This window comes from Clarias gariepinus, chromosome 16 (genome assembly GCF_024256425.1).
Source record: "Clarias gariepinus isolate MV-2021 ecotype Netherlands chromosome 16, CGAR_prim_01v2, whole genome shotgun sequence".
In the NCBI taxonomy this organism is placed as follows: Eukaryota; Metazoa; Chordata; class Actinopteri; order Siluriformes; family Clariidae; genus Clarias; species Clarias gariepinus.
The window spans coordinates 10,082,738-10,099,473 of NC_071115.1; the positions used below are offsets into that span (position 1 = coordinate 10,082,738).

The following is a 16,736-nucleotide window of genomic DNA, read 5'->3' on the forward strand; positions in this document are numbered from 1 at the left end:
CAAAGTTTAATTGGGGTGGTTTGCAGAGCATATTAGTATAGCTTTCGCTGGACATTACAACAACAGACTTTTGTTTAGTTCCCTGACTCTATTAACAGTGCACGACTTTGTAAGATTGTTTTTTCCTTATTCATAAAAACTGAAAAGACTGCAGTTAAATGCTCTACCACTGAGCTATACCCTGAAGACACCACTCAGTCTCTTGTTGCAACGTACAATTGGGGTGGTTTGCAGAGCATGATAACCTATCTTTCACTGGTGGTTATGACAACAACATTTTGGTTATTTCCCTGACTCTATCAATAGAAAACAGTTCGGTGAACTTAAAGCAAACTCACCCTGCCAGGGGGCATCCGGATTTGAACCAGGGACCTCTTGATCTGCAATCAAATGCTCTACCACTGAGCTTTACCCCGAAAACAGGCCTCAGCTCATTGTTGCAAAGTTTAATAGGGGTGGTTTGAAAAAGCATATTGGTAAAGCTTTCACTGGACATTGTGACAACAGACTTGTCATTATTTGCCTGACTCTATTAACAGAGCACAAGTCTGTACGATTAAAGCAAACCAAGCCTTACAGGGGGCACACGGATTTGAACCGGGGACCTCTTGATCTGCAGTCAAATGCTCTACCACTGAGCTATACCCCCAAAACATGGCTCAGTTTCTTGATGCAAAGTTTAATTGGGGTGGTTTGCAGAGCATATTAGTATAGCTTTCGCTGGACATTACAACAACAGACTTTTGTTTATTTCCCTGACTCTATTAACAGTGCACGACTTTGTAAGATTGTTTTTTCCTTATTCATAAAAACTGAAAAGACTGCAATTAAATGCTCTACCACTGAGCTATACCCTGAAGACACGACTCAGTCTCTTGTTGCAACGTATAATTGGGGTGGTTTGCAGAGCATGATAACCTATCTTTCACTGGTGGTTATGACAACAAAATTTTGGTTATTTCCCTGACTCTATTAACAGAAAACAGTTCGGTGAACTTAAAGCAAACTCACCCTGCAAAGGGGCATCCGGATTTGAATCAGGGATCTCTTGATCTGCAGTCAAATGCTCTACCACTGAGCTTTACCCCCAAAACATGCCTCAGCTCATTGTTGCAAAGTTTAATTGGGGTGGTTTGAAAAAGCATATTGGTATAGCTTTCACAGGACATTGTGACAACAGACTTTTCATTATTTGCCTGACTCTATTAAAAGAGCACAAGTCTGTACGATTAAAGCGAACCAAACCTTACAGGGGGCACCCGGATTTGAACCGGGGACATCTTGATCTGCAGTCAAATGCTCTACCACTGAGCTATACCCCCAAAACATGCCTTGCCTTATTGTTGCTAAGTTTAATTAGGGTGGTTTGAAAAAGCATATTAGTATAGCTTTCACTGGACATTGTGACAACAGACTTTTCATTATTTGCCTGACTCTATTAACAGAGCACAAGTCTGTAAGATTAAAGCAAACCAACCCTGACAGGGGGCACCCGGATTTGAACCGGGGACCTCTTGATCTGCAGTCAAATGCTCTACCACTGAGCTATACCCCCAAGACATGGCTCAGTTTCTTGATGCAAAGTTTAATTGGGGTGGTTTGCAGAGCATATTAGTATAGCTTTCGCTGGACATTACAACAACAGACTTTTGTTTAGTTCCCTGACTCTATTAACAGTGCACGACTTTGTAAGATTGTTTTTTCCTTATTCATAAAAACTGAAAAGACTGCAGTTAAATGCTCTACCACTGAGCTATACCCTGAAGACACCACTCAGTCTCTTGTTGCAACGTACAATTGGGGTGGTTTGCAGAGCATGATAACCTATCTTTCACTGGTGGTTATGACAACAACATTTTGGTTATTTCCCTGACTCTATCAATAGAAAACAGTTCGGTGAACTTAAAGCAAACTCACCCTGCCAGGGGGCATCCGGATTTGAACCAGGGACCTCTTGATCTGCAGTCAAATGCCCTACCTCTGAGCTTTACCCCGAAAACAGGCCTCAGCTCATTGTTGCAAAGTTTAATAGGGGTGGTTTGAAAAAGCATATTGGTAAAGCTTTCACTGGACATTGTGACAACAGACTTTTCATTATTTGCCTGACTCTATTAACAGAGCACAATTCTGTACGATTAAAGCAAACCAAGCCTTACAGGGGGCACACGGATTTGAACCGGGGACCTCTTGATCTGCAGTCAAATGCTCTACCACTGAGCTATACCCCCAAAACATGCCTTGCTTTATTGTTGCTAAGTTTAATTAGGGTGGTTTGAAAAAGCATATTAGTATAGCTTTCACTGGACATTGTGACAACAGACTTTTCATTATTTGCCTGACTCTATTAACAGAGCACAAGTCTGTAAGATTAAAGCAAACCAACCCTGACAGGGGGCACCCGGATTTGAACCGGGGACCTCTTGATCTGCAGTCAAATGCTCTACCACTGAGCTATACCCCCAAGACATGGCTCAGTTTCTTGATGCAAAGTTTAATTGGGGTGGTTTGCAGAGCATATTAGTATAGCTTTCGCTGGACATTACAACAACAGACTTTTGTTTATTTCCCTGACTCTATTAACAGTGCACGACTTTGTAAGATTGTTTTTTCCTTATTCATAAAAACTGAAAAGACTGCAATTAAATGCTCTACCACTGAGCTATACCCTGAAGACACCACTCAGTCTCTTGTTGCAACGTACAATTGGGGTGGTTTGCAGAGCATGATAACCTATCTTTCACTGGTGGTTATAACAACAGTTTGGTTATTTCCCTGACTCTATCAATAGAAAACAGTTCGGTGAACTTAAAGCAAACTCACTCTGACAGGGGGCACCCGGATTTGAACCGGGGACCTCTTGATCTGCAGTCAAATGCTCTACCACTGAGCTATACCCCCAAAACATGCCTTGGCTTATTGTTGCTAAGTTTAATTAGGGTGGTTTGAAAAAGCATATTAGTATAGCTTTCACTGGACATTGTGACAACAGACTTTTCATTATTTGCCTGACTCTATTAACAGAGCACAAGTCTGTAAGATTGTTTTTTCCTTATTCATAAAAACTGAAAAGACTGCAGTTAAATGCTCTACCACTGAGCTATACCCTGAAGACACGACTCAGGCTCTTGTTGCAACGTATAATTGGGGTGGTTTGCAGAGCATGATAACCTATCTTTCACTGGTGGTTATGACAACAAAATTTTGGTTATTTCCCTGACTCTATTAACAGAAAACAGTTCGGTGAACTTAAAGCAAACTCACCCTGCAAAGGGGCATCCGGATTTGAATCAGGGATCTCTTGATCTGCAGTCAAATGCTCTACCACTGAGCTTTACCCCCAAAACATGCCTCAGCTCATTGTTGCAAAGTTTAATTGGGGTGGTTTGAAAAAGCATATTGGTATAGCTTTCACAGGACATTGTGACAACAGACTTTTCATTATTTGCCTGACTCTATTAAAAGAGCACAAGTCTGTACGATTAAAGCGAACCAAACCTTACAGGGGGCACCCGGATTTGAACCGGGGACATCTTGATCTGCAGTCAAATGCTCTACCACTGAGCTATACCCCCAAAACATGCCTTGCCTTATTGTTGCTAAGTTTAATTAGGGTGGTTTGAAAAAGCATATTAGTATAGCTTTCACTGGACATTGTGACAACAGACTTTTCATTATTTGCCTGACTCTATTAACAGAGCACAAGTCTGTAAGATTAAAGCAAACCAACCCTGACAGGGGGCACCCGGATTTGAACCGGGGACCTCTTGATCTGCAGTCAAATGCTCTACCACTGAGCTATACCCCCAAGACATGTCTCAGTTTCTTGATGCAAAGTTTAATTGGGGTGGTTTGCAGAGCATATTAGTATAGCTTTCGCTGGACATTACAACAACAGACTTTTGTTTAGTTCCCTGACTCTATTAACAGTGCACGACTTTGTAAGATTGTTTTTTCCTTATTCATAAAAACTGAAAAGACTGCAGTTAAATGCTCTACCACTGAGCTATACCCTGAAGACACCACTCAGTCTCTTGTTGCAACGTACAATTGGGGTGGTTTGCAGAGCATGATAACCTATCTTTCACTGGTGGTTATGACAACAACATTTTGGTTATTTCCCTGACTCTATCAATAGAAAACAGTTCGTGAACTTAAAGCAAACTCACCCTGCCAGGGGGCATCCGGATTTGAACCGGGGACCTCTTGATCTGCAGTCAAATGCTCTACCACTGAGCTTTACCCCGAAAACAGGCCTCAGCTCATTGTTGCAAAGTTTAATAGGGGTGGTTTGAAAAAGCATATTGGTAAAGCTTTCACTGGACATTGTGACAACAGACTTTTCATTATTTGCCTGACTCTATTAACAGAGCACAAGTCTGTACGATTAAAGCAAACCAAGCCTTACAGGGGGCACACGGATTTGAACCGGGGACCTCTTGATCTGCAGTCAAATGCTCTACCACTGAGCTATACCCCCAAAACATGCCTTGCTTTATTGTTGCTAAGTTTAATTAGGGTGGTTTGAAAAAGCATATTAGTATAGCTTTCACTGGACATTGTGACAACAGACTTTTCATTATTTGCCTGACTCTATTAACAGAGCACAAGTCTGTAAGATTAAAGCAAACCAACCCTGACAGGGGGCAACCGGATTTGAACAGGGGACCTCTTGATCTGCAGTCAAATGCTCTACCACTGAGCTATACCCCCAAGACATGGCTCAGTTTCTTGATGCAAAGTTTAATTGGGGTGGTTTGCAGAGCATATTAGTATAGCTTTCGCTGGATATTACAACAACATACTTTTTTTTATTTCCCTGACTCTATTAACAGTGCACGACTTTGTAAGATTGTTTTTTCCTTATTCATAAAAACTGAAAAGACTGCAGTTAAATGCTCTACCACTGAGCTATACCCCCAAAACATGCCTCAGCTCATTGTTGCAAAGTTTAATTGGGGTGGTTTGAAAAAGCATATTGGTATAGCTTTCACAGGACATTGTGACAACAGACTTTTCATTATTTGCCTGACTCTATTAACAGAGCACAAGTCTGTAAGATTAAAGCAAACCAACCCTGACAGGGGGCACCCGGATTTGAACCGGGGACCTCTTGATCTGCAGTCAAATGCTCTACCACTGAGCTATACCCCCAAAACATGCCTTGGCTTATTGTTGCTAAGTTTAATTAGGGTGGTTTGAAAAAGCATATTAGTATAGCTTTCACTGGACATTGTGACAACAGACTTTTCATTATTTGCCTGACTCTATTAACAGAGCACAAGTCTGTAAGATTAAAGCAAACCAACCCTGACAGGGGGCACCCGGATTTGAACCGGGGACCTCTTGATCTGCAGTCAAATGCTCTACCACTGAGCTATACCCCCAAGACATGGCTCAGTTTCTTGATGCAAAGTTTAATTGGGGTGGTTTGCAGAGCATATTAGTATAGCTTTCGCTGGACATTACAACAACAGACTTTTGTTTAGTTCCCTGACTCTATTAACAGTGCACGACTTTGTAAGATTGTTTTTTCCTTATTCATAAAAACTGAAAAGACTGCAGTTAAATGCTCTACCACTGAGCTATACCCTGAAGACACCACTCAGTCTCTTGTTGCAACGTACAATTGGGGTGGTTTGCAGAGCATGATAACCTATCTTTCACTGGTGGTTATGACAACAACATTTTGGTTATTTCCCTGACTCTATCAATAGAAAACAGTTCGGTGAACTTAAAGCAAACTCACCCTGCCAGGGGGCATCCGGATTTGAACCAGGGACCTCTTGATCTGCAGTCAAAGGCTCTACCACTGAGCTTTACCCCGAAAACAGGCCTCAGCTCATTGTTGCAAAGTTTAATAGGGGTGGTTTGAAAAAGCATATTGGTAAAGCTTTCACTGGACATTGTGACAACAGACTTTTCATTATTTGCCTGACTCTATTAACAGAGCACAAGTCTGTACGATTAAAGCAAACCAAGCCTTACAGGGGGCACCCGGATTTGAACCGGGGACCTCTTGATCTGCAGTCAAATGCTCTACCACTGAGCTATACCCCCAAGACATGGCTCAGTTTCTTGATGCAAAGTTTAATTGGGGTGGTTTGCAGAGCATATTAGTATAGCTTTCGCTGGATATTACAACAACATACTTTTTTTTATTTCCCTGACTCTATTAACAGTGCACGACTTTGTAAGATTGTTTTTTCCTTATTCATAAAAACTGAAAAGACTGCAGTTAAATGCTCTACCACTGAGCTATACCCCCAAAACATGCCTCAGCTCATTGTTGCAAAGTTTAATTGGGGTGGTTTGAAAAAGCATATTGGTATAGCTTTCACAGGACATTGTGACAACAGACTTTTCATTATTTGCCTGACTCTATTAACAGAGCACAAGTGTGTAAGATTAAAGCAAACCAACCCTGACAGGGGGCACCCGGATTTGAACCGGGGACCTCTTGATCTGCAGTCAAATGCTCTACCACTGAGCTATACCCCCAAAACATGCCTTGGCTTATTGTTGCTAAGTTTAATTAGGGTGGTTTGAAAAAGCATATTAGTATAGCTTTCACTGGACATTGTGACAACAGACTTTTCATTATTTGCCTGACTCTATTAACAGAGCACAAGTCTGTAAGATTAAAGCAAACCAACCCTGACAGGGGGCACCCGGATTTGAACCGGGGACCTCTTGATCTGCAGTCAAATGCTCTACCACTGAGCTATACCCCCAAAACATGGCTCATTTTCTTGATGCAAAGTTTAATTGGGGTGGTTTGCAGAGCATATTAGTATAGCTTTCGCTGGACATTACAACAACAGACTTTTGTTTATTTCCCTGACTCTATTAATAGTGCACGACTTTGTAAGATTGTTTTTTCCTTATTCATAAAAACTGAAAAGACTGCAGTTAAATGCTCTACCACTGAGCTATACCCTGAAGACACCACTCAGTCTCTTGTTGCAACGTACAATTGGGGTGGTTTGCAGAGCATGATAACCTATCTTTCACTGGTGGTTATGACAACAACATTTTGGTTATTTCCCTGACTCTATCAATAGAAAACAGTTCGGTGAACTTAAAGCAAACTCACCCTGCCAGGGGGCATCCGGATTTGAACCAGGGACCTCTTGATCTGCAGTCAAATGCTCTACCACTGAGCTTTACCCCGAAAACAGGCCTCAGCTCATTGTTGCAAAGTTTAATAGGGGTGGTTTGAAAAAGCATATTGGTAAAGCTTTCACTGGACATTGTGACAACAGACTTTTCATTATTTGCCTGACTCTATTAACAGAGCACAAGTCTGTACGATTAAAGCAAACCAAGCCTTACAGGGGGCACCCGGATTTGAACCGGGGACCTCTCGATCTGCAGTCAAATGCTCTACCACTGAGCTATACCCCCAAAACATGCCTTGTCTTATTGTTGCTAAGTTTAATTAGGGTGGTTTGAAAAAGCATATTAGTATAGCTTTCACTGGACATTGTGACAACAGACTTTTCATTATTTGCCTGACTCTATTAACAGAGCACAAGTCTGTAAGATTGTTTTTTCCTTATTCATAAAAACTGAAAAGACTGCAGTTAAATGCTCTACCACTGAGCTATACCCTGAAGACACGACTCAGTCTCTTGTTGCAACGTATAATTGGGGTGGTTTGCAGAGCATGATAACCTATCTTTCACTGGTGGTTATGACAACAAAATTTTGGTTATTTCCCTGACTCTATTAACAGAAAACAGTTCGGTGAACTTAAAGCAAACTCACCCTGCAAAGGGGCATCTGGATTTGAATCAGGGATCTCTTGATCTGCAGTCAAATGCTCTACCACTGAGCTTTACCCCCAAAACATGCCTCAGCTCATTGTTGCAAAGTTTAATTGGGGTGGTTTGAAAAAGCATATTGGTATAGCTTTCACAGGACATTGTGACAACAGACTTTTCATTATTTGCCTGACTCTATTAAAAGAGCACAAGTCTGTACGATTAAAGCGAACCAAACCTTACAGGGGGCACCCGGATTTAAACCGGGGACATCTTGATCTGCAGTCAAATGCTCTACCACTGAGCTATACCCCCAAAACATGCCTTGCCTTATTGTTGCTAAGTTTAATTAGGGTGGTTTGAAAAAGAATATTAGTATAGCTTTCACTGGACATTGTGACAACAGACTTTTCATTATTTGCCTGACTCTATTAACAGAGCACAAGTCTGTAAGATTAAAGCAAACCAACCCTGACAGGGGGCACCCGGATTTGAACCGGGGACCTCTTGATCTGCAGTCAAATGCTCTACCACTGAGCTATACCCCCAAGACATGGCTCAGTTTCTTGATGCAAAGTTTAATTGGGGTGGTTTGCAGAGCATATTAGTATAGCTTTCGCTGGACATTACAACAACAGACTTTTGTTTAGTTCCCTGACTCTATTAACAGTGCACGGCTTTGTAAGATTGTTTTTTCCTTATTCATAAAAACTGAAAAGACTGCAGTTAAATGCTCTACCACTGAGCTATACCCTGAAGACACGACTCAGTCTCTTGTTGCAACGTATAATTGGGGTGGTTTGCAGAGCATGATAACCTATCTTTCACTGGTGGTTATGACAACAAAATTTTGGTTATTTCCCTGACTCTATTAACAGAAAACAGTTCGGTGAACTTAAAGCAAACTCACCCTGCAAAGGGGCATCCGGATTTGAATCAGGGATCTCTTGATCTGCAGTCAAATGCTCTACCACTGAGCTTTACCCCCAAAACATGCCTCAGCTCATTGTTGCAAAGTTTAATTGGGGTGGTTTGAAAAAGCATATTGGTATAGCTTTCACAGGACATTGTGACAACAGACTTTTCATTATTTGCCTGACTCTATTAAAAGAGCACAAGTCTGTACGATTAAAGCGAACAAAACCTTACAGGGGGCACCCGGATTTGAACCGGGGACATCTTGATCTGCAGTCAAATGCTCTACCACTGAGCTATACCCCCAAAACATGCCTTGCCTTATTGTTGCTAAGTTTAATTAGGGTGGTTTGAAAAAGCATATTAGTATAGCTTTCACTGGACATTGTGACAACAGACTTTTCATTATTTGCCTGACTCTATTAACAGAGCACAAGTCTGTAAGATTAAAGCAAACCAACCCTGACAGGGGGCACCCGGATTTGAACCGGGGACCTCTTGATCTGCAGTCAAATGCTCTACCACTGAGCTATACCCCCAAGACATGGCTCAGTTTCTTGATGCAAAGTTTAATTGGGGTGGTTTGCAGAGCATATTAGTATAGCTTTCGCTGGACATTACAACAACAGACTTTTGTTTAGTTCCCTGACTCTATTAACAGTGCACGACTTTGTAAGATTGTTTTTTCCTTATTCATAAAAACTGAAAAGACTGCAGTTAAATGCTCTACCACTGAGCTATACCCTGAAGACACCACTCAGTCTCTTGTTGCAACGTACAATTGGGGTGGTTTGCAGAGCATGATAACCTATCTTTCACTGGTGGTTATGACAACAACATTTTGGTTATTTCCCTGACTCTATCAATAGAAAACAGTTCGGTGAACTTAAAGCAAACTCACCCTGCCAGGGGGCATCCGGATTTGAACCAGGGACCTCTTGATCTGCAGTCAAATGCTCTACCACTGAGCTTTACCCCGAAAACAGGCCTCAGCTCATTGTTGCAAAGTTTAATAGGGGTGGTTTGAAAAAGCATATTGGTAAAGCTTTCACTGGACATTGTGACAACAGACTTTTCATTATTTGCCTGACTCTATTAACAGAGCACAAGTCTGTACGATTAAAGCAAACCAAGCCTTACAGGGGGCACACGGATTTGAACCGGGGACCTCTTGATCTGCAGTCAAATGCTCTACCACTGAGCTATACCCCCAAAACATGCCTTACTTTATTGTTGCTAAGTTTAATTAGGGTGGTTTGAAAAAGCATATTAGTATAGCTTTCACTGGACATTGTGACAACAGACTTTTCATTATTTGCCTGACTCTATTAACAGAGCACAAGTCTGTAAGATTAAAGCAAACCAACCCTGACAGGGGGCAACCGGATTTGAACCGGGGACCTCTTGATCTGCAGTCAAATGCTCTACCACTGAGCTATACCCCCAAAACATGGCTCAGTTTCTTGATGCAAAGTTTAATTGGGGTGGTTTGCAGAGCATATTAGTATAGCTTTCGCTGGACATTACAACAACAGACTTTTGTTTATTTCCCTGACTCTATTAACAGTGCACGACTTTGTAAGATTGTTTTTTCCTTATTCATAAAAACTGAAAAGACTGCAATTAAATGCTCTACCACTGAGCTATACCCTGAAGACACCACTCAGTCTCTTGTTGCAACGTACAATTGGGGTGGTTTGCAGAGCATGATAACCTATCTTTCACTGGTGGTTATAACAACAGTTTGGTTATTTCCCTGACTCTATCAATAGAAAACAGTTCGGTGAACTTAAAGCAAACTCACTCTGACAGGGGGCACCCGGATTTGAACCGGGGACCTCTTGATCTGCAGTCAAATGCTCTACCACTGAGCTATACCCCCAAAACATGCCTTGACTTATTGTTGCTAAGTTTAATTAGGGTGGTTTGAAAAAGCATATTAGTATAGCTTTCACTGGACATTGTGACAACAGACTTTTCATTATTTGCCTGACTCTATTAACAGAGCACAAGTCTGTAAGATTGTTTTTTCCTTATTCATAAAAACTGAAAAGACTGCAGTTAAATGCTCTACCACTGAGCTATACCCTGAAGACACGACTCAGTCTCTTGTTGCAACGTATAATTGGGGTGGTTTGCAGAGCATGATAACCTATCTTTCACTGGTGGTTATGACAACAAAATTTTGGTTATTTCCCTGACTCTATTAACAGAAAACAGTTCGGTGAACTTAAAGCAAACTCACCCTGCAAAGGGGCATCCGGATTTGAATCAGGGATCTCTTGATCTGCAGTCAAATGCTCTACCACTGAGCTTTACCCCCAAAACATGCCTCAGCTCATTGTTGCAAAGTTTAATTGGGGTGGTTTGAAAAAGCATATTGGTATAGCTTTCACAGGACATTGTGACAACAGACTTTTCATTATTTGCCTGACTCTATTAACAGAGCACAAGTCTGTAAGATTGTTTTTTCCTTATTCATAAAAACTGAAAAGACTGCAGTTAAATGCTCTACCACTGAGCTATACCCTGAAGACACGACTCAGGCTCTTGTTGCAACGTATAATTGGGGTGGTTTGCAGAGCATGATAACCTATCTTTCACTGGTGGTTATGACAACAAAATTTTGGTTATTTCCCTGACTCTATTAACAGAAAACAGTTCGGTGAACTTAAAGCAAACTCACCCTGCAAAGGGGCATCCGGATTTGAATCAGGGATCTCTTGATCTGCAGTCAAATGCTCTACCACTGAGCTTTACCCCCAAAACATGCCTCAGCTCATTGTTGCAAAGTTTAATTGGGGTGGTTTGAAAAAGCATATTGGTATAGCTTTCACAGGACATTGTGACAACAGACTTTTCATTATTTGCCTGACTCTATTAAAAGAGCACAAGTCTGTACGATTAAAGCGAACCAAACCTTACAGGGGGCACCCGGATTTGAACCGGGGACATCTTGATCTGCAGTCAAATGCTCTACCACTGAGCTATACCCCCAAAACATGCCTTGCCTTATTGTTGCTAAGTTTAATTAGGGTGGTTTGAAAAAGCATATTAGTATAGCTTTCACTGGACATTGTGACAACAGACTTTTCATTATTTGCCTGACTCTATTAACAGAGCACAAGTCTGTAAGATTAAAGCAAACCAACCCTGACAGGGGGCACCCGGATTTGAACCGGGGACCTCTTGATCTGCAGTCAAATGCTCTACCACTGAGCTATACCCCCAAGACATGGCTCAGTTTCTTGATGCAAAGTTTAATTGGGGTGGTTTGCAGAGCATATTAGTATAGCTTTCGCTGGACATTACAACAACAGACTTTTGTTTAGTTCCCTGACTCTATTAACAGTGCACGACTTTGTAAGATTGTTTTTTCCTTATTCATAAAAACTGAAAAGACTGCAGTTAAATGCTCTACCACTGAGCTATACCCTGAAGACACCACTCAGTCTCTTGTTGCAACGTACAATTGGGGTGGTTTGCAGAGCATGATAACCTATCTTTCACTGGTGGTTATGACAACAACATTTTGGTTATTTCCCTGACTCTATCAATAGAAAACAGTTCGGTGAACTTAAAGCAAACTCACCCTGCCAGGGGGCATCCGGATTTGAACCAGGGACCTCTTGATCTGCAATCAAATGCTCTACCACTGAGCTTTACCCCGAAAACAGGCCTCAGCTCATTGTTGCAAAGTTTAATAGGGGTGGTTTGAAAAAGCATATTGGTAAAGCTTTCACTGGACATTGTGACAACAGACTTGTCATTATTTGCCTGACTCTATTAACAGAGCACAAGTCTGTACGATTAAAGCAAACCAAGCCTTACAGGGGGCACACGGATTTGAACCGGGGACCTCTTGATCTGCAGTCAAATGCTCTACCACTGAGCTATACCCCCAAAACATGCCTTGCTTTATTGTTGCTAAGTTTAATTAGGGTGGTTTGAAAAAGCATATTAGTATAGCTTTCACTGGACATTGTGACAACAGACTTTTCATTATTTGCCTGACTCTATTAACAGAGCACAAGTCTGTAAGATTAAAGCAAACCAACCCTGACAGGGGGCAACCGGATTTGAACCGGGGACCTCTTGATCTGCAGTCAAATGCTCTACCACTGAGCTATACCCCCAAAACATGGCTCAGTTTCTTGATGCAAAGTTTAATTGGGGTGGTTTGCAGAGCATATTAGTATAGCTTTCGCTGGACATTACAACAACAGACTTTTGTTTATTTCCCTGACTCTATTAACAGTGCACGACTTTGTAAGATTGTTTTTTCCTTATTCATAAAAACTGAAAAGACTGCAATTAAATGCTCTACCACTGAGCTATACCCTGAAGACACCACTCAGTCTCTTGTTGCAACGTACAATTGGGGTGGTTTGCAGAGCATGATAACCTATCTTTCACTGGTGGTTATAACAACAGTTTGGTTATTTCCCTGACTCTATCAATAGAAAACAGTTCGGTGAACTTAAAGCAAACTCACTCTGACAGGGGGCACCCGGATTTGAACCGGGGACCTCTTGATCTGCAGTCAAATGCTCTACCACTGAGCTATACCCCCAAAACATGCCTTGGCTTATTGTTGCTAAGTTTAATTAGGGTGGTTTGAAAAAGCATATTAGTATAGCTTTCACTGGACATTGTGACAACAGACTTTTCATTATTTGCCTGACTCTATTAACAGAGCACAAGTCTGTAAGATTGTTTTTTCCTTATTCATAAAAACTGAAAAGACTGCAGTTAAATGCTCTACCACTGAGCTATACCCTGAAGACACGACTCAGGCTCTTGTTGCAACGTATAATTGGGGTGGTTTGCAGAGCATGATAACCTATCTTTCACTGGTGGTTATGACAACAAAATTTTGGTTATTTCCCTGACTCTATTAACAGAAAACAGTTCGGTGAACTTAAAGCAAACTCACCCTGCAAAGGGGCATCCGGATTTGAATCAGGGATCTCTTGATCTGCAGTCAAATGCTCTACCACTGAGCTTTACCCCCAAAACATGCCTCAGCTCATTGTTGCAAAGTTTAATTGGGGTGGTTTGAAAAAGCATATTGGTATAGCTTTCACAGGACATTGTGACAACAGACTTTTCATTATTTGCCTGACTCTATTAAAAGAGCACAAGTCTGTACGATTAAAGCGAACCAAACCTTACAGGGGGCACCCGGATTTGAACCGGGGACATCTTGATCTGCAGTCAAATGCTCTACCACTGAGCTATACCCCCAAAACATGCCTTGCCTTATTGTTGCTAAGTTTAATTAGGGTGGTTTGAAAAAGCATATTAGTATAGCTTTCACTGGACATTGTGACAACAGACTTTTCATTATTTGCCTGACTCTATTAACAGAGCACAAGTCTGTAAGATTAAAGCAAACCAACCCTGACAGGGGGCACCCGGATTTGAACCGGGGATCTCTTGATCTGCAGTCAAATGCTCTACCACTGAGCTATACCCCCAAGACATGGCTCAGTTTCTTGATGCAAAGTTTAATTGGGGTGGTTTGCAGAGCATATTAGTATAGCTTTCGCTGGACATTACAACAACAGACTTTTGTTTAGTTCCCTGACTCTATTAACAGTGCACGACTTTGTAAGATTGTTTTTTCCTTATTCATAAAAACTGAAAAGACTGCAGTTAAATGCTCTACCACTGAGCTATACCCTGAAGACACCACTCAGTCTCTTGTTGCAACGTACAATTGGGGTGGTTTGCAGAGCATGATAACCTATCTTTCACTGGTGGTTATGACAACAACATTTTGGTTATTTCCCTGACTCTATCAATAGAAAACAGTTCGGTGAACTTAAAGCAAACTCACCCTGCCAGGGGGCATCCGGATTTGAACCAGGGACCTCTTGATCTGCAATCAAATGCTCTACCACTGAGCTTTACCCCGAAAACAGGCCTCAGCTCATTGTTGCAAAGTTTAATAGGGGTGGTTTGAAAAAGCATATTGGTAAAGCTTTCACTGGACATTGTGACAACAGACTTGTCATTATTTGCCTGACTCTATTAACAGAGCACAAGTCTGTACGATTAAAGCAAACCAAGCCTTACAGGGGGCACACGGATTTGAACCGGGGACCTCTTGATCTGCAGTCAAATGCTCTACCACTGAGCTATACCCCCAAAACATGGCTCAGTTTCTTGATGCAAAGTTTAATTGGGGTGGTTTGCAGAGCATATTAGTATAGCTTTCGCTGGACATTACAACAACAGACTTTTGTTTATTTCCCTGACTCTATTAACAGTGCACGACTTTGTAAGATTGTTTTTTCCTTATTCATAAAAACTGAAAAGACTGCAATTAAATGCTCTACCACTGAGCTATACCCTGAAGACACGACTCAGTCTCTTGTTGCAACGTATAATTGGGGTGGTTTGCAGAGCATGATAACCTATCTTTCACTGGTGGTTATGACAACAAAATTTTGGTTATTTCCCTGACTCTATTAACAGAAAACAGTTCGGTGAACTTAAAGCAAACTCACCCTGCAAAGGGGCATCCGGATTTGAATCAGGGATCTCTTGATCTGCAGTCAAATGCTCTACCACTGAGCTTTACCCCCAAAACATGCCTCAGCTCATTGTTGCAAAGTTTAATTGGGGTGGTTTGAAAAAGCATATTGGTATAGCTTTCACAGGACATTGTGACAACAGACTTTTCATTATTTGCCTGACTCTATTAAAAGAGCACAAGTCTGTACGATTAAAGCGAACCAAACCTTACAGGGGGCACCCGGATTTGAACCGGGGACATCTTGATCTGCAGTCAAATGCTCTACCACTGAGCTATACCCCCAAAACATGCCTTGCCTTATTGTTGCTAAGTTTAATTAGGGTGGTTTGAAAAAGCATATTAGTATAGCTTTCACTGGACATTGTGACAACAGACTTTTCATTATTTGCCTGACTCTATTAACAGAGCACAAGTCTGTAAGATTAAAGCAAACCAACCCTGACAGGGGGCACCCGGATTTGAACCGGGGACCTCTTGATCTGCAGTCAAATGCTCTACCACTGAGCTATACCCCCAAGACATGGCTCAGTTTCTTGATGCAAAGTTTAATTGGGGTGGTTTGCAGAGCATATTAGTATAGCTTTCGCTGGACATTACAACAACAGACTTTTGTTTAGTTCCCTGACTCTATTAACAGTGCACGACTTTGTAAGATTGTTTTTTCCTTATTCATAAAAACTGAAAAGACTGCAGTTAAATGCTCTACCACTGAGCTATACCCTGAAGACACCACTCAGTCTCTTGTTGCAACGTACAATTGGGGTGGTTTGCAGAGCATGATAACCTATCTTTCACTGGTGGTTATGACAACAACATTTTGGTTATTTCCCTGACTCTATCAATAGAAAACAGTTCGGTGAACTTAAAGCAAACTCACCCTGCCAGGGGGCATCCGGATTTGAACCAGGGACCTCTTGATCTGCAGTCAAATGCCCTACCTCTGAGCTTTACCCCGAAAACAGGCCTCAGCTCATTGTTGCAAAGTTTAATAGGGGTGGTTTGAAAAAGCATATTGGTAAAGCTTTCACTGGACATTGTGACAACAGACTTTTCATTATTTGCCTGACTCTATTAACAGAGCACAATTCTGTACGATTAAAGCAAACCAAGCCTTACAGGGGGCACACGGATTTGAACCGGGGACCTCTTGATCTGCAGTCAAATGCTCTACCACTGAGCTATACCCCCAAAACATGCCTTGCTTTATTGTTGCTAAGTTTAATTAGGGTGGTTTGAAAAAGCATATTAGTATAGCTTTCACTGGACATTGTGACAACAGACTTTTCATTATTTGCCTGACTCTATTAACAGAGCACAAGTCTGTAAGATTAAAGCAAACCAACCCTGACAGGGGGCACCCGGATTTGAACCGGGGACCTCTTGATCTGCAGTCAAATGCTCTACCACTGAGCTATACCCCCAAGACATGGCTCAGTTTCTTGATGCAAAGTTTAATTGGGGTGGTTTGCAGAGCATATTAGTATAGCTTTCGCTGGACATTACAACAACAGACT

General features: G+C 41.6%; 24 non-coding genes across 24 annotated transcripts; all 24 read right to left on the reverse strand.

Moving 5' to 3' along the window:
- Window positions 1-1,250: 1,250 nt before the first annotated feature.
- On the reverse strand, window positions 1,251-1,322 carry trnac-gca (transfer RNA cysteine (anticodon GCA)). Its single transcript has one exon. It is a non-coding gene; the product is annotated as a tRNA-Cys (tRNA).
- A 161-nt stretch (window positions 1,323-1,483) lies between these two features.
- trnac-gca (transfer RNA cysteine (anticodon GCA)) lies at window positions 1,484-1,555 on the reverse strand. Its single transcript has one exon. It is a non-coding gene; the product is annotated as a tRNA-Cys (tRNA).
- An 834-nt stretch (window positions 1,556-2,389) lies between these two features.
- Window positions 2,390-2,461, reverse strand: trnac-gca (transfer RNA cysteine (anticodon GCA)). The gene has a single exon. It is a non-coding gene; the product is annotated as a tRNA-Cys (tRNA).
- Window positions 2,462-2,826: 365 nt separating this feature from the next.
- Window positions 2,827-2,898, reverse strand: trnac-gca (transfer RNA cysteine (anticodon GCA)). Its single transcript has one exon. It is a non-coding gene; the product is annotated as a tRNA-Cys (tRNA).
- Window positions 2,899-3,500: 602 nt separating this feature from the next.
- On the reverse strand, window positions 3,501-3,572 carry trnac-gca (transfer RNA cysteine (anticodon GCA)). Its single transcript has one exon. It is a non-coding gene; the product is annotated as a tRNA-Cys (tRNA).
- Window positions 3,573-3,733: 161 nt separating this feature from the next.
- Window positions 3,734-3,805, reverse strand: trnac-gca (transfer RNA cysteine (anticodon GCA)). The gene has a single exon. It is a non-coding gene; the product is annotated as a tRNA-Cys (tRNA).
- Window positions 3,806-5,079: 1,274 nt separating this feature from the next.
- trnac-gca (transfer RNA cysteine (anticodon GCA)) lies at window positions 5,080-5,151 on the reverse strand. The gene has a single exon. It is a non-coding gene; the product is annotated as a tRNA-Cys (tRNA).
- A 161-nt stretch (window positions 5,152-5,312) lies between these two features.
- trnac-gca (transfer RNA cysteine (anticodon GCA)) lies at window positions 5,313-5,384 on the reverse strand. The gene has a single exon. It is a non-coding gene; the product is annotated as a tRNA-Cys (tRNA).
- Window positions 5,385-5,985: 601 nt separating this feature from the next.
- On the reverse strand, window positions 5,986-6,057 carry trnac-gca (transfer RNA cysteine (anticodon GCA)). The gene has a single exon. It is a non-coding gene; the product is annotated as a tRNA-Cys (tRNA).
- A 369-nt stretch (window positions 6,058-6,426) lies between these two features.
- Window positions 6,427-6,498, reverse strand: trnac-gca (transfer RNA cysteine (anticodon GCA)). Its single transcript has one exon. It is a non-coding gene; the product is annotated as a tRNA-Cys (tRNA).
- A 161-nt stretch (window positions 6,499-6,659) lies between these two features.
- trnac-gca (transfer RNA cysteine (anticodon GCA)) lies at window positions 6,660-6,731 on the reverse strand. Its single transcript has one exon. It is a non-coding gene; the product is annotated as a tRNA-Cys (tRNA).
- A 601-nt stretch (window positions 6,732-7,332) lies between these two features.
- Window positions 7,333-7,404, reverse strand: trnac-gca (transfer RNA cysteine (anticodon GCA)). Its single transcript has one exon. It is a non-coding gene; the product is annotated as a tRNA-Cys (tRNA).
- Window positions 7,405-8,239: 835 nt separating this feature from the next.
- Window positions 8,240-8,311, reverse strand: trnac-gca (transfer RNA cysteine (anticodon GCA)). Its single transcript has one exon. It is a non-coding gene; the product is annotated as a tRNA-Cys (tRNA).
- Window positions 8,312-8,912: 601 nt separating this feature from the next.
- trnac-gca (transfer RNA cysteine (anticodon GCA)) lies at window positions 8,913-8,984 on the reverse strand. Its single transcript has one exon. It is a non-coding gene; the product is annotated as a tRNA-Cys (tRNA).
- A 161-nt stretch (window positions 8,985-9,145) lies between these two features.
- On the reverse strand, window positions 9,146-9,217 carry trnac-gca (transfer RNA cysteine (anticodon GCA)). The gene has a single exon. It is a non-coding gene; the product is annotated as a tRNA-Cys (tRNA).
- A 1,271-nt stretch (window positions 9,218-10,488) lies between these two features.
- trnac-gca (transfer RNA cysteine (anticodon GCA)) lies at window positions 10,489-10,560 on the reverse strand. Its single transcript has one exon. It is a non-coding gene; the product is annotated as a tRNA-Cys (tRNA).
- A 1,043-nt stretch (window positions 10,561-11,603) lies between these two features.
- On the reverse strand, window positions 11,604-11,675 carry trnac-gca (transfer RNA cysteine (anticodon GCA)). The gene has a single exon. It is a non-coding gene; the product is annotated as a tRNA-Cys (tRNA).
- A 161-nt stretch (window positions 11,676-11,836) lies between these two features.
- trnac-gca (transfer RNA cysteine (anticodon GCA)) lies at window positions 11,837-11,908 on the reverse strand. Its single transcript has one exon. It is a non-coding gene; the product is annotated as a tRNA-Cys (tRNA).
- A 1,271-nt stretch (window positions 11,909-13,179) lies between these two features.
- Window positions 13,180-13,251, reverse strand: trnac-gca (transfer RNA cysteine (anticodon GCA)). The gene has a single exon. It is a non-coding gene; the product is annotated as a tRNA-Cys (tRNA).
- Window positions 13,252-13,853: 602 nt separating this feature from the next.
- On the reverse strand, window positions 13,854-13,925 carry trnac-gca (transfer RNA cysteine (anticodon GCA)). Its single transcript has one exon. It is a non-coding gene; the product is annotated as a tRNA-Cys (tRNA).
- Window positions 13,926-14,086: 161 nt separating this feature from the next.
- On the reverse strand, window positions 14,087-14,158 carry trnac-gca (transfer RNA cysteine (anticodon GCA)). The gene has a single exon. It is a non-coding gene; the product is annotated as a tRNA-Cys (tRNA).
- A 1,274-nt stretch (window positions 14,159-15,432) lies between these two features.
- trnac-gca (transfer RNA cysteine (anticodon GCA)) lies at window positions 15,433-15,504 on the reverse strand. Its single transcript has one exon. It is a non-coding gene; the product is annotated as a tRNA-Cys (tRNA).
- Window positions 15,505-15,665: 161 nt separating this feature from the next.
- trnac-gca (transfer RNA cysteine (anticodon GCA)) lies at window positions 15,666-15,737 on the reverse strand. The gene has a single exon. It is a non-coding gene; the product is annotated as a tRNA-Cys (tRNA).
- An 834-nt stretch (window positions 15,738-16,571) lies between these two features.
- trnac-gca (transfer RNA cysteine (anticodon GCA)) lies at window positions 16,572-16,643 on the reverse strand. Its single transcript has one exon. It is a non-coding gene; the product is annotated as a tRNA-Cys (tRNA).
- Between the last annotated feature and the right edge of the window lie 93 nt (window positions 16,644-16,736).